Consider the following 14196-nt stretch of genomic DNA (forward strand, 5'->3'; position numbering starts at 1 on the left):
ATATTTTGTCCACAAGAGACGAATGAAATGAACAGCAAAGCCGAGGCAATTTTCTTTATAAAAATCCCATCTACTGGCCGTAGAAGAATGCTGCAATAATCAAAAAATTCCTCCTCTTATTAACGTCCGCAGCCACAGTTTTGATGTAATTAGATTAAGCTGCCATGGCAACAGCGTCCTATTAAACTGCATGACCCTGTTGTTAGTGTTTGTGTGTGTATTTGTTAACTCTGTCGGTTTGGTGCTGCAAAGGCAGTGCAGAAAGGTTACAAGACTCATCCAAAGTAGATTTTTGCACCTTAAATTAAAACAGTCAGCTGTAACTTCACTGTCATTTCAAGAGCCCCATGTTGTTTTTATATTGCTGTAATCCTATTTCATTCATTCAAAAAAGAAAGATAAATAAACTTGTTGCATAAGGATGTTTAAAGGTTATCTGTATATTGGACATTGCTCCAAATAATTGATCATCGGGACATCTTATCAAGTCGGGTTTCTTCACTGTTATTGGGAAAACGTGCTGAGGTCACATTGTTGCTTTCAAAATCTGCCTGAGGGAACAGGGAGGCTGAAGGAAACATAGCCCTCCAAACTAACACTGAAGTCCTTGCAGCGCAGATTGAAGATCCACTTCAAGGGTGGTGGTAGTGGCAGGTTTACTGCCTTGCTTGGGGCAGAGTAGATGGCAGTTCAAGACAGGGGAGAGACAGCTTGTCATTTATTCGCTCTGAAGATAACTCCTCCTGGGGTGTAAATTTGGAGCTAGTAGTTGTCTAACAGTTATTTTAATTGCAAACTTTGACCAGTCTGCTAATCTCACAAACTTCAAGAATGGCCAAACCGCCTTTACATAAAGTGGTTTAATGGCATTCCTCTTTCAATATGTGAACATGTGAGCACCTTTGCTCCCAGATAGTTGTCCACAGACACAGATTTTAAAGGGCCAATTCTGTCCCTGCAGGCTCTGTGTTATAGACGAGAGCGGCTCCTCCTCCTTGTCTTACATCCCCCATCCCCCATTCTGTGTAAAAACAAATCTCCTTTTCTGCTCTGAGCCTGAAAGTATTGAGTCAACAAATGTCACTGTGGCTAGGCAGGGGCTGCTGGGAAAGAGGTGGGGGCTCCTTTTTTTAAGCCTGAAAAGCAGCTAAAAGCAGATCATTTTCAGTGAAGACACACCTGTTAGTGAGGAGTTAAATGGTTAAATGAAAGTGGTTTGAGCACACGTGGAGCATGCCAGAGCCCTTTTAACACCAGATATACAAAAACAAAGCCAGTCATAGTAAAACTATCAGCTGTGCACGACATCTCACACATATAACACATTTATAACTATGTTCTCGCTACATTCCTGAGCTGAAATTGTCTTTTAAATCCCCCTCAGCTCTTTGCTCTCTCACACTGCTCTCTCTATCTCTTTCAAGCCCACGTGGCCAGTGTCAACAGGAGGGGAGTCTTGGCAGAGGCATGAAGCAAAGTACACTGCCTGCATGCAGGCTGCAGAGCTGTCTCTCAGCACCGCTCTAAAAATGAACCAGCCTGCAGAGAAGTGCCAAATTAAGACGCAGCCGTTGGACGTGACTCCGCACCGGCTTGCATGTGATTGTTGCTGAAATGCTCTGAAAACGTAGGCACTTATTGCATCAGAGGGGAAGTTCTGTAACCTCTGACAGAAAGAAAAAAGAAAAATGTCAAGATAGGCAAACAGAAAAAGGAGGGAAAAACCCTGAGTCACATGGTTTCCTGTCTGAAAAAAGGAAGTGGGTGGAGGAAGCTTCTCCTCTGCCACAGACAGTTGAGACCAGTGCAATATTCAACAAAAAAAAGTGCACCGGGGGGTGGAGTCCTGTCTTTTCACTGAATCCAGTCCAGTGCTTAGTGTTCACTACTGTGTACGGCTGAGGGGAAGAAGAGAAAAAAAAGAGGGAGCTGAGGGGAGGAAAAAAACTGTGTCTTTGTGTGAGAGGGACTCAGTCAGAAAGTGTTTTTGTGATTATTTCAGCTTGTCACCAAAGCAAGGCTCTTCCCTCCAAGCTGCAAACACATCATTTTTCCACTTTGTGTGTCACGGCTGCCTTACGCGAGAGTCAGACATGAGTGTGCTTCTCAGGCCGGCAAAACAGCGACACCCGGGCTTCTCCTGATGATGAGAGCCAACGTCAGAGTGGTTTCCATGAATATTGATGTGGAGGATAGACTCTTTCATAGAACAGAAGGAGGCAAGATGGCTGCCCTTTAGGATTTGTTAAAGAGGAGATCGAGACATTTTGTTGGGATTTCTACAAAGTGGAGGGACATAAAAAGAAGGTGAGAATTTGCTCAATATGTTAATCCTCTCTTGACCCCTTTCCCTCTGTAACCTTAAGTGTATCTCTGTTGGTTGTATTTTATTTTAATTTTTTTGTTTAATCAGGTGAAGCATAACAGATGTCCCCCAGTGTAGAAAGCAAGAGCCAACATAATAAGGAGGGGATATTAGATAAAGCTACTCCAACATGGCTGACATTTTCCTTTTGTTTTTGCCGGCAGAAATGGAAAGACTGAGAGTGTCTGTCTTGTGCTGTGTGTCCTGTGTTCACTCCACAGTCATGCTGTTTTTGAATGTATCACATTAAATGTTTCTAGCCTCTGCTTGTCCAGGACTTTTCTTCTGGAGGCATAATTTAAATGGCTGTTCCTGAACATTTCAACCTTGCTTTGTTATCAGCCTGGTCTTTTGAATATGTTTCAGGGGAAGGGATAGAAATATATTTCCTTTCATATTTGTGAGTTTTATCAAACTGGGCATACTTTGAACATTTATGAGTAATCAGTGGCTGTGACAGAAACAAGGATGTTTCATCAAATGTGTTCAGATGCAGGAAGTGTATGTCCCTGTTTTTATATCTAGTGCTCTGTCTGTCCTTGTTTGTTCTGTTCAACAGGAATGTATGTAGCAGAGTTTAAAAAAAAAAAAAAATTCAACATGGACACTGTCTAGCTCTGAGTGCATAGCGTCTGCTCGGCAGTAAGGCAGGATCGGCTTCTGGCTTAGTGTATCTCCGTGAGTCGGCTTTCATTGCTTTCACCACTGAATGACAGAGACACACAAAGGCAAATCCCTCTGAGAAACCAAAAAAGAAAAAAAAAAGAAAGGAAAAAAAAAACCAGAGGAGGGGAGAATTGTGGTGGCAGAGCGTCCAGGAGGCAGGCAAGGTCAGAATCCTCTGAAGGAAATGAAACCCAATCCCACTGCACCATTAAGTGAGGGACACAAGAATGTTAATGTTGGAGCAGATTTGCCCTTTTTTCCTTTTTTTTTTGAAGCTAAACAATGGGCTGCTTGCCAGAAAACACCAAGAAATATATTTTTAAAAAATAAAATGGATTTAAAAAAGAGCAAATTTAACTTAAACTGATACTGATGTAACATTTCACAAACAGTTAAGTCTAACAATAACTAAACTGATGTGCTTATTTGAAAAGTGAGCTATTGGCAAATTACTGGCAATTAAAAGTAGAACATTTGATTTTTCTTCAAATGTTTGTTTAGTGTAAGTATTTTTTGAAAACATGCTTACATAAATAGAAAATCCACTTCCAATAATAGCATCATAGCATGGAGATAATCACCTCTATCCTCTGACACTTTCACATGATAACAACTACGTGATAGCAACATGTTAATTCCGAGTTGCTGTAGGACCTCGCGCCTCTCTTCAATTAGTGAATATCTAACTGTTTGTTAGTTGTTTTTTTCTCCTGAATTCGCTATGGGTGTCTCTGAGATTAACATCTGAATAGCTCATTAGAATAAGAGGGAGAGTTTGTTTATTGTGCTTGTGTATTCCAACTACAGCTATAATGTAGCCGGGGTATGGCCTCAGGTCACAGAGTAAAGCAAGTCTGCAATGTGAAGGATAATGACTGACTTTTAATCGTATTGTAACTTGAGGGTTGTGTGAGGACCTCCACATTTACATGTATGCAGGTACTTACAACTACCAGAGATGTTTTGACACTGGAGCTGCATGGATAAAGGAGGCTTTAAAGAAGTGAAGGAAGCTGTGAAGTTAAAAAAAAAGAGAGAGAAAAAGTCAGCTGCTTGTAATGTGACTATACGTGTGACACAAGCTTTCATGCAAGCGTACAAAACAGAATACTATTTTCTGGAAAACATTCCCATTCCCATTTTTCTGTGGTCACCTCTGCAGAGCATGACCCCCACCCCACCCCCACACCCCCCACACACATACACACATACTTTACACTCAAAAAAAGCTTGTAGTGGGAGAGTATCCCATTTTAGTAACAAGCTCTCACGAAACCTTTTACACACATTATGTGGTGAACCTATGTGATGCAATGGCATAACTATGTTTGATATGGCACACATTGTTATTGACTATGATGTCTATAAATGAAAGTTTAAATGAGCACATTAGATAACTGTCTGTAAGAGCTGGCTCACAAAAATACATTAAAACACAGCCAATTCCACATTGTATCTCATGAAAGTGGGATGAGAGACTGTATCCACCACACTGTTTGGATATTCTAAATCTGGTCTTTGCGTGGCTGCTGTTAAGTCAGTAGCTGAAAGGTACCAGAGCATTGAGGGCTACAGGGGGCAAAGTGGGGGAAGGGCCGTGCAGATCAATCACATGCACATAGCTCCTCTCATCTATCCACACCTACAGATAAAGCCGCGCGGTTGGATTGCTCCTTCGTCATGGCCATAAGCCCCCTCTAAGTCACTCCCAGGGCAAAGACAATATCACCTTTGGGAAGAATGTCTAGTTGCCATAGCGTTCTACAACAATGCTGTCCACTTACAATGCCCAAGCCCTTACCCAAGCCTTCACCTCTGACCCGGCTCTGCACAGCCCACGTATCATTTTTCCACCCAGAGGCTGTTGCGCAAACGACACAGAAACAGGCTGTAGGTTAGACATTATAGATTGCACATTCTTCTAGCTGGCCATAGCTCAACTGCTATCTCTAGACAAAATGGAGAGCTACAGAGAATGGTATTGATTTCTGCAATATTGATTTCCCTCTTGTGTGCTGGTGGATTTTTTTTTTTCCTGCAAAGCACCAAACCACACTCTAGCGCTCCCGAAAAGGAATCACAGTGGTAACATATTGTTTACACACATTTGCCCAAAATTCATCAGTCAGAGTGCACAGCTGTGAGATTTTTCCTACTGACGAAAGGCAAAAACACAAAAATGTTATGTTTGCAAATGCCTTAATGCTATTTTATTTCCCATTACATTTGCATTGTTTTTACTATCTACTTTGCTGTTCTGGAGACTGATGAACGCACCAGCTCTGCACAAACTTATTGTGGGTTGGAGGGAGTACGGTACATGTTTATGAGAATGTCTTTTTACCAGAAGCCATATCACACAATATCTCGTGTAAAAATGAGCCAAACCAGATCCAGAATCCACGAAGAATCTCAGCGCCCCGTCTCGCAGAGGCCCTCCCTTGTTAAAGACACTGGGAGAGGTCTGGTAGTGAGTTTGTACTGTAAGCTAGTAATAATGCTTTTATGAGTCTAAGATGCAAAAGTGGGATTTGTAATCGCCACACCACATGCTGTAAACCATGAACTCCGAATGTAACTTGTGGCCTTCCCCTTCCTTCCACCAATCTGTGCGTTGTTAGCCGAGCCGAGGCGTAATTATGGAGTGAGAGTGATAAGGCTGTGTTTGAGTGGCACAGAGCTGGAGAGAGTGCTGCTGGCCCTGCAAGCATGTATCGATGTCAGGGTTTACCTCAGGGGTGAGACAGCGAGGGCAAAAGCTTCCTCCACGTGAGTCTACGCACATGGCCGTTCTGTTTACAAACACTATCCTGGAATTCCGCTCAGAGAGCGGCGAGTGAGTCGTTACATAACCGCCCCCAAAGCGAATAGCATCTCTTCCCGCTTCTCGCCAGGCCGCCCCTCCTACGCGTGGCCAATCTCCTTGGATGCGATAGTCGCTGCTCGCTTGCTTTTGTGTCGGCGACAACCAAAATTGCAACATTTGCATGATTTCAAGCAGAAAACCCATAAGCACGGGGCATATCAATTCCAAAGATGACACAAAGTGGTACTTACCACTGCGCTGAAATGCATTACATGAATTATTCATATGTTGAAGGAACCGGGTTGGAACTGATTCTTATGGACCTTTTCTGACTACGGAACTGGAAATCTTCCTCTTTGAACGCATGTATAAGATCGATCTCTTCAAGGAGACTCTATATTGAAAAAAACTGTAATTATCAGCCGAAGACATGGCAGGATGTGGCTTTTCAAACACGACTTCATCGAGGTGACAAAATACACAGACTATATATAAACTGGCCTTCCAAATATTTGAAAGTAACCTCACCTCATGTTAAGATCTCACCCTCAATGAGACTTTAATGTCAAAATGTATAGAAATCTATTGGATCCAATTAAACAAGCCACAGTGATAAGGGCTTAATATTAAAAAAAACATTCATTGGGAAAACTTACTTTTAGGGAACTGTCAAAATACATTATTACTGAAAATAAAAAAGTAAATAAATGCCTGATCAAATCATGAGTAATCTCTTTATCATGACCTGCAAAACTGTCATGACAGTGTGACCTAAAAGGACCCAAAGCAATCTTCAAGAATATTTCTGTTTAGTTTCCCCCCCTTCTGTTATGGCTCTTAAATATAAACTGTAAAGTTAACTGCCAATGAAAAGGTTTGGACCCATTGGGTGCTGTTGTGGACACAAGGCCAGTCAGGACACAGCTGGCCTCGACTGTCGTTAGAAATATAGGCGACTGAGGGCCTCCAATGACATCACTAATTTAGCCTACTAAGCTCAATATAAAGTTTCATTATCGGAATGTATAAGTGAACCAGCTGGAGTCTGTCTAAAAAAGTGGAGTGGCTGGAAAGTCACTTTGAGATGGATGACAGATGGGAAACTTTCTACACAGGTTATAGTTATTTCCCATTTATTTCTTAACCTTTGAGAAATGACAGAATTGATTAAATAGTTATTTCCCATTTATTTCTTAACCTTTGAGAAATGACAGAATTGATTTGCACCATATGGAAGTATGGGCTATAAAAACACAGGTCAATTCAACTGAACCAAATTGAAACTGAATAGAATAAGTTATTGTGGGTATGACTACCATGAACTGTTGAAAAGGCCCGTCTCCATTAGTGGGGTCTACGGTAATTATACGGGGTCTAAATTGTTGAAGCATATCTCCGTTCCCAGGAACAACCCAACAACAAGGTGGGTTAGATCTGAAAAACTGATTGGATTTAATGTGGGAAGAAGATGAGGTTCGCCCGACTCAGTGTCCTCCTCAAGCGAAAGTTGTCACTACTCATTCTTCATCACCATTGCTTTGCAGTATATGCAAACATTTGCTTATGTCCAGCCTTCTACGTTTTTTACCCTGGACCCCTGTTAAAATGGGAGTGCAGCTAAGAAAACAAACACAGGTTTTTGAATGCATTGAAATCTGTCCACTTAAACTTTACTGGCAGTCATTTGTGAGTCCTATCTCACTTCTGTTAGAATAGTTTGAGTTTCCCTGTGCCGTGTTTACTTTTCACAGGTGGGGTGTTTGCTAAATATATATTTATATAAGCTAATTAGATGCCAAACCAAGAACCATTTGGTCATCATTTGGATTTGCAAATTAGCTTTTGGTCTCATTCCTGGTTGTGTTCAGTGGGGAAAGAACTGAATTGTGTAGGATGTGTTTATTTTCTCATAGATTTCATTTAGGAGTATGTTTTGTGGTAACGTTGTGGTGAGGACCCAAGTGGAGGAAATGAGGTGGCAGGAGTACAAACAAAGTCCTTTATTATAACGCAAAGCACTGCTCAGTCAGGAATCCAGGAAAAAAAAAAAAGAAAGAAATACCTCCACTTCCAAAGCTCAAGGAAAAAAACAAATGAATCAAGAAAAACAGACAACACTGCCAGGGAGCTAAACAGACCAGGGAGTCAAACAGACCGGTATGACGAACAGGGGTTGAAAAAACAGACGGGATGCCAAAACAGACAGGTAGAAACACAGATGGAACCGGCGGGCCACAGGTGCAAAGAATCAGGGCGATGAGGCCAAGGAAACAGAAAACAAGAAAAAAAAAACCAGACCTTCAAAGTAAAACAGGAAGTGAAAATGGCAGAAACAGACAGGCTCAGAGAAGAGAAAAACAAGAAAAGAACCAAGAACATAAAACATCAAACTGAACCCAGATCCCACCAGAAAAACACCAGAACCATGTATGACAAAGGTATAACAAACTCAAAACCCGACCCCAACAACCCTTCATCATTACATAGTATATATATATATATATATATATATATATATATATATATATATATATATATATATATATATATATATATATATATATATATATATATATATATGTATGCTACACAAGTTTGATTGCATTACATTTGTGAACTGCAACTTTGAAGGTCCTGTCTGGCGGGGGTAAAAATACAGGTTTCTGAATATGTGGCACTACTGAATAACTGGCAGGATCAATGCATAAAGCACATGTGCACACCGCAGCAAAGCCTATTCTGCAGTCAGCCGCGCTGGGCTAATGTTTTGACCAGATGGGCTTTCAAGCGCTCATAAGATGGTCGCCATGGCTACTGTGCACTCAGAAAGAAATTAACTTTGCTCTGTGCACAGTTCATCATGTTAGTCAGATATATTGACTGTTGCATGGACAAAGGGTTGCAGGGAAAAGAGAGAGAGACAGTTCGGACGGGGAAGCGTTGCACTTTGAGGGTGCAGGGGAGGGGGGCAGGTCACTGGGTTTGTATGCACAGGAGCTCATTTCTTAAGTCTCCATGTGATGCAGCTTGAAGGCACAAAGAAGGTTTAGACTCTCTGCGTGAGCTTTGCTGAGGAAACTTCCAAGACAGCAAGGCAGGCTGTATATCAGACTGTGGTGCTTGAAGAGGACAAAGAAATCCAAGACCAACAGGTTTAAGTTAGATGTTAGATAATGTTCAACTGCTGTTTATCATCTGGGTTGACCTGTTCTGTGAAACGCTCACTGGTGAAATGAATGTAAATGTGTGCAAAGGCAATGTTTTACTGACAGCTGATGGTTAACAGACTGGATCTATGGTATTCTGGTCTGATATGAGCACTCACTGTGGCAGTTTCAGAGTTAACCAAGTAATCAAATTAAACAAATTATTTAAGCTGTTTAAATTATTTAAATGACTCATAATGCAGAACAGATCAGAGTGACTTAAGTAGGCGACAGCAGCACACGCTAGCAGGATGTTATGTGTGAGCGAGTTATCTGTTTTCCCAGAATACCTGCTAAACAAGTTGTATCAGAAATGTACAGAGGTGGGGTTTGTCCCTCACCAAAAGACGTTGAGTTACTCACATGATTGTTGTCTACAGGGAAACCTTTTTTTCAGAACTAACCTTTTCCATTGATGTGGTTGCTTCACATTTGTTGAATCATGGGGTGAAACTCAAACATTTACTCCAAATTTTGAAGTGTATAAAAGTGTCACATAGAGCCATCTATCAGCTTGTTTTCAAGAACGTGAGCTGTAGTCTAAATGTGTGACATGCTGGCAATGATCCTGAAGGGTTTATTAGTAACTGTACAGGATTTGAATCAAATAGTGTAAATAAGTATAGATACTAAAAAAACAACTTAGCTTCTTGTCCCTCGCACATTAAAAAAACCCAGAAAGGATTGCTCAAACAAACCACAAAATATTCATCCATTTTCTCAAAGAGGTTTGTGTGACTTTTAATGATCAAATACAGTATGAACCAACCACTACTTTCCCCATGTGACTCTTATGTGTTAAAGAATCCTTTTTTTCTCAAATCAACATCGAATCAAAGCGGTTTTGAGAGAGAATGGAGTACACATTTGCAGGACAATTGCAATTAATGGTTGCATCTAGGGCATTAGACCCACAACAAAATAAACAGCTATTTCACATTTCTGACATGACTTTAAAATGTCATTCTACTTAAGTGGCAATAAGGTCCCTACAGAGAAACCGATGTAATTGTAATTCTGTAAATCTACACTAAGTGTATATAAAAAGGACTATTTGCGAAGGCAGATCTACTTCTGATTGTTGTCGCCTCGTTCTAAGTCTGTACGTATTTACTGCCAAATGTCACACAAACCACTCAACAGAAACAAAGGGAGCCTCTGGTGCCTATTTGTTAAAAATATGAAAGTATTGATTCAGTTTCATGGACTAGAGCCCATGAACTACATTCATTTGTGTCTGTTGAGAGTAGTTTGCACAACATTTGGTAGTCAACTTATAGTAGGGACATATAACAAGATGGTGTTGACCAGAAGGAGATCTTCCTGTACATAAAGTGCTTTTTATATGCTTTTTGTACACTGAACTTGTCAGAGGCTTAAAATAGCAGTTTATTCAGGCACAACTCCAGTACCCTCTAACATTACTATTTTGGTGCAAATGTATATTTCATTCCAACTCTAAACTGCTTTAATTAAATTTTTTTTTCTTATAATAGACCTAGGGTAGATTTGCCTCTGAAATGTTTCTGTAAAATTGATCAGTGAAATAGTGCTTTAGAATTATTATAATGCTGCCAGTTAAAAATGTTACCTCTCTCTGCCTTCCCCAAAAGAAAACATGCAACAGGCGTATTTATCCACCTGACTTAAACATATTGGTCTTACAAAGAAAATAAAGAAACGCAGATCCTTTTTATTTACCTACTGTTTTACATGAGGCAGTATTCATATGACATGATGCCAACTTGTAACTGTGTATTTATCAGAATTTAAGCTAAACAATGTGTATTTCACTCTTAGGCTATCCATGTATTTTATTTTTACTTTTAATTCCAAACCCTAACAAACCACAAATAAAGGTAGAAAGCCCTTCAACAATAAATGGTTGGACTCAAACTCAAACTGTTTTTTTTTTGTGTTTGGTGTAACTTGAGGGTTAGTCCTCCTTTTGGCCTCTCCTCCCACATTATCATCCGTTTTTAAAATGCTATGCAATATAACTTTTGTCACAATTTCACAAAACATAAATTTGCAATTCAAAACAAATGTAAAATGTAAGCAAATTAATATGTACTTTAGGTATGTAACATTTTGGAACACATTGTGGGACAGTCTTATGTTGTACAAGACCTAGCATGACCTAGCATGATGTGTCGCTCAGGTAGTGTAACTATTTTTGCAATTTTGAGCCTTGCTCTGGCAAAATGCAGTTATTAAAACGTTTAAGTTGAAAATGGAGTGCTCTCCACGTTCATTGTTTTTGACTACAAGGAAAGTCCACAAGACATCTAACTGTTAACTTGGAACTTGCTAATCTGTTCAAGTGTTTGTGCTTCCATGTAAATGTTTCACCTCGAAATGCTCCTGATTTCTGTTCTGAGCCAACCATTGCAAGAATTTGTTGTTGTAAGTCATTCACTTGATGGCAGGTTGTGCAGGCTGTAATGAAAACCTCTGGAAATTGTCTCTTGGTGACTTCAACCAGTCACCCATTACCTATTCATCCAATCCTGGCTGATTTAAGAAAAAAGCAAGTGTTTTCTTGTGTAGCATTTTCCAGAAAGATGCATTTATAAAAAGACTGATAATCAAAAATGTGCAGGAATGATTTCAAACACCGTAACTACCATAAGTTCAAGCCGTTTCATAATTGCTTACCTCAAATAATGCTGCAGTTTGCATTAATGTCAAAATAGGATCAGAACAGGCAATGTGACAAAAAGCTGCGGGAGCACAGAGACTGCATTGGGGACCTCCAAATGTCAGCCACATCTGTCTTACATTAGACATAAAGAACAATGTCGATTATACACATCCCTTCATCATATGGAGGGGGAGGAGGCTCTCTAGGGAAGAAATTACAAACAGAAGTTGGTGTCCTCTTTGTCTCTGTGTAGTCTTTTACTTTGTTCATCCGACACAAAGAAAAGAAATCAAGTCTCTGAGTTGGATTTAATTTTTCTTCTTTGCATGCATATGTCTTTCCACAAATCCATTTTTTGATCATATTTAATTGGAAGAATGTGTAGGTTCAGTTGCTCAGGAAGCTGTTTCTAACTGCAGTTCTGCTCTAGTTTTGACCAACCATTGAAGGGGGAGGGGGGGAGAACAAACGCGTCTGTTGCTCCAGGCCGCCATGTGACACAACCATTATCACGTCACAATATAGTGTTTAAACCACAAACAGCTAAAAACAGGTAACTGCTCTGCTCTAACTGACAGAAAAACTAGACCTGAGGTTGTGCAATGCAGAGTCAAACCCGTTCTGCAGAAACCTCTGTTATTAATGGAACCAACATGTGTCACGTGAGTAACTCTGAATGTCAAGCTCTGCATTCCAGGTAATAACCTTCATGTGTATCTGCTTCTTAGCAGTATTCGACACAAAGGATCTCCATTTTAATAGAAAACAGAAGCTTTACACTTGCAAAAAAGCAGATATTTACATCAAAACCTATGAGAAGGATTTTTTGAAATGTGGATAGTGTAAAACAATGACACACTTCATTATTTCCTTTTTTATAAAGAATAAAATAAATGAAAAGTTGTACAGTGAGTTGACTGTGAGGCTATTTCTTGGATGAGAGATGTGTTCTTTTTCATTTACAATTTTATCACCATTGTCACTTTCCCTTTTGACCCTTTTGGTAAGTATCTGAGGGCTGTTTCCTTGTAGATTCCCAGTGGTACAATATTTCCCTGTGATACAATGTAACAATGAATTTCATTTTACATCTATAAGGCCATGTTTGTCCAAAAAGTGGCCACATGTGTAACAACATACAAGAACTGAGGAGAAAAGGTTACAACCCTCTGCCCTGTGTTTAAAGCTGACTGAAGACACAGGGATCTTTTGTTTCATAGGCAGCTAGCGTCATATGGTCAGACTCGTAGAAAAAGTCAGAATGTACAACCGACCACGGGCACACTGCTCGAGTATGCCATGTGACATGAATCACAAGTGTGAGGTGCCCGATAAAGAGACCCAGTGAGCTGTGGAACATGAATGAACATCTGTCCTTTTGTGCTTGTTGAGCGGCTGGCCGTCCCTGACGACACGTGAAACAACTGCTTCACATGGTGCACTCCTTTAACTTTTCTCCAAACATTTCTCTCCAGTGGAGTCAATCCTGACTGTTCACGAGTTCCCTTGTTGATGTCGACATAGCAGGCTCAGGCGGTCTACTGAATTATTGTACAAAAACCAGCAACGTCTTCAGGCTTTTTTCCATTTGAAGGGTCATGACAATAGTTTTTAGTGTTCCGCTTATTGATTTGGGATAGGTTTTATGTCAGATGCTCTCTCTGACATGACCCTCCCCAGACTTTTTGAACACTGCCTTGTGACCCCTTGGTGGCTATGTTTTTACATTGCAGGGGAATGTAGGGTTGAGTGTCCTGTCCCAGGGACACATTGGCATGTGATAGGGCTGGAAATCAATCTAACGACCCTCGGGTTGGAAGGCAACCTACTCTTCCCACTACTCCAATGCACTGACATGGCATCCGAAACTACAACTCTAATCCATCAGACTGAGGGATGTTAAAGTGTATTAACAGAGAAACCTCAGTGTTATGAGGGATGATCATCGGGAGACTGAGAACTGTTTATTAGTGTTTGTTTTCTTCACATAGTCGGCAGGAATGCAGAGTTGTGACAATGCCGGCAGAGGTCATTAGGTTTGTGGAGCTCTGAGTTCAGCTCTATTTTTACAAGGGGGAATTAAAACACTGTCATGCAAGTCATTTGACCTAATTACACTAGTAAAGCGTTGCTAAGGATGAGGTTTCACTGGCAGCTCAGCTGTCTAGCAGACTGGCAACTCTAGTCAGCCAGAACACAACACCCTATATCTACTTTTTGACATATAAAAAAGGTATGCTACAAATGAGAATTAAAACTGACCTAACATTCACTCTCCATTTTGTTGTTATGTTGTTTTAAGTAAAAAGAGAGTACGGTATCTAAGCAATACTCCAGCAACAGCAGAAACATGACAAGCAAAGTTGCTGATACTAAAGGCTGTTCCTGTAGTCTGCCTTTTCTGGGTTAAGCTTGCTATGTTAGGGCAGTTATAGCAGACAAACTGAGTGATAAGAGTGCAGTCACAGAAAATCTTGTCAAGTAATACGACTGCTGATAATAGTATTAA

General features: G+C 40.4%; 1 protein-coding gene across 1 annotated transcript in view; it reads left to right on the forward strand.

Annotated features, from left to right (window-relative positions):
- Positions 1-1903: 1903 nt before the first annotated feature.
- tet2 (tet methylcytosine dioxygenase 2) overlaps positions 1904-14196 on the forward strand; it is a 32965-nt gene continuing 20672 nt past the window's right edge. The window contains exon 1 of the mRNA XM_061717295.1: positions 1904-2307. The gene's annotated coding sequence lies outside the window, so the exon portion shown is untranslated. The remainder of the gene's footprint in view (positions 2308-14196) is intronic.

This window comes from Cololabis saira, chromosome 1, assembly GCF_033807715.1.
Source record: "Cololabis saira isolate AMF1-May2022 chromosome 1, fColSai1.1, whole genome shotgun sequence".
Taxonomy (NCBI): domain Eukaryota; kingdom Metazoa; phylum Chordata; class Actinopteri; order Beloniformes; family Belonidae; genus Cololabis; species Cololabis saira.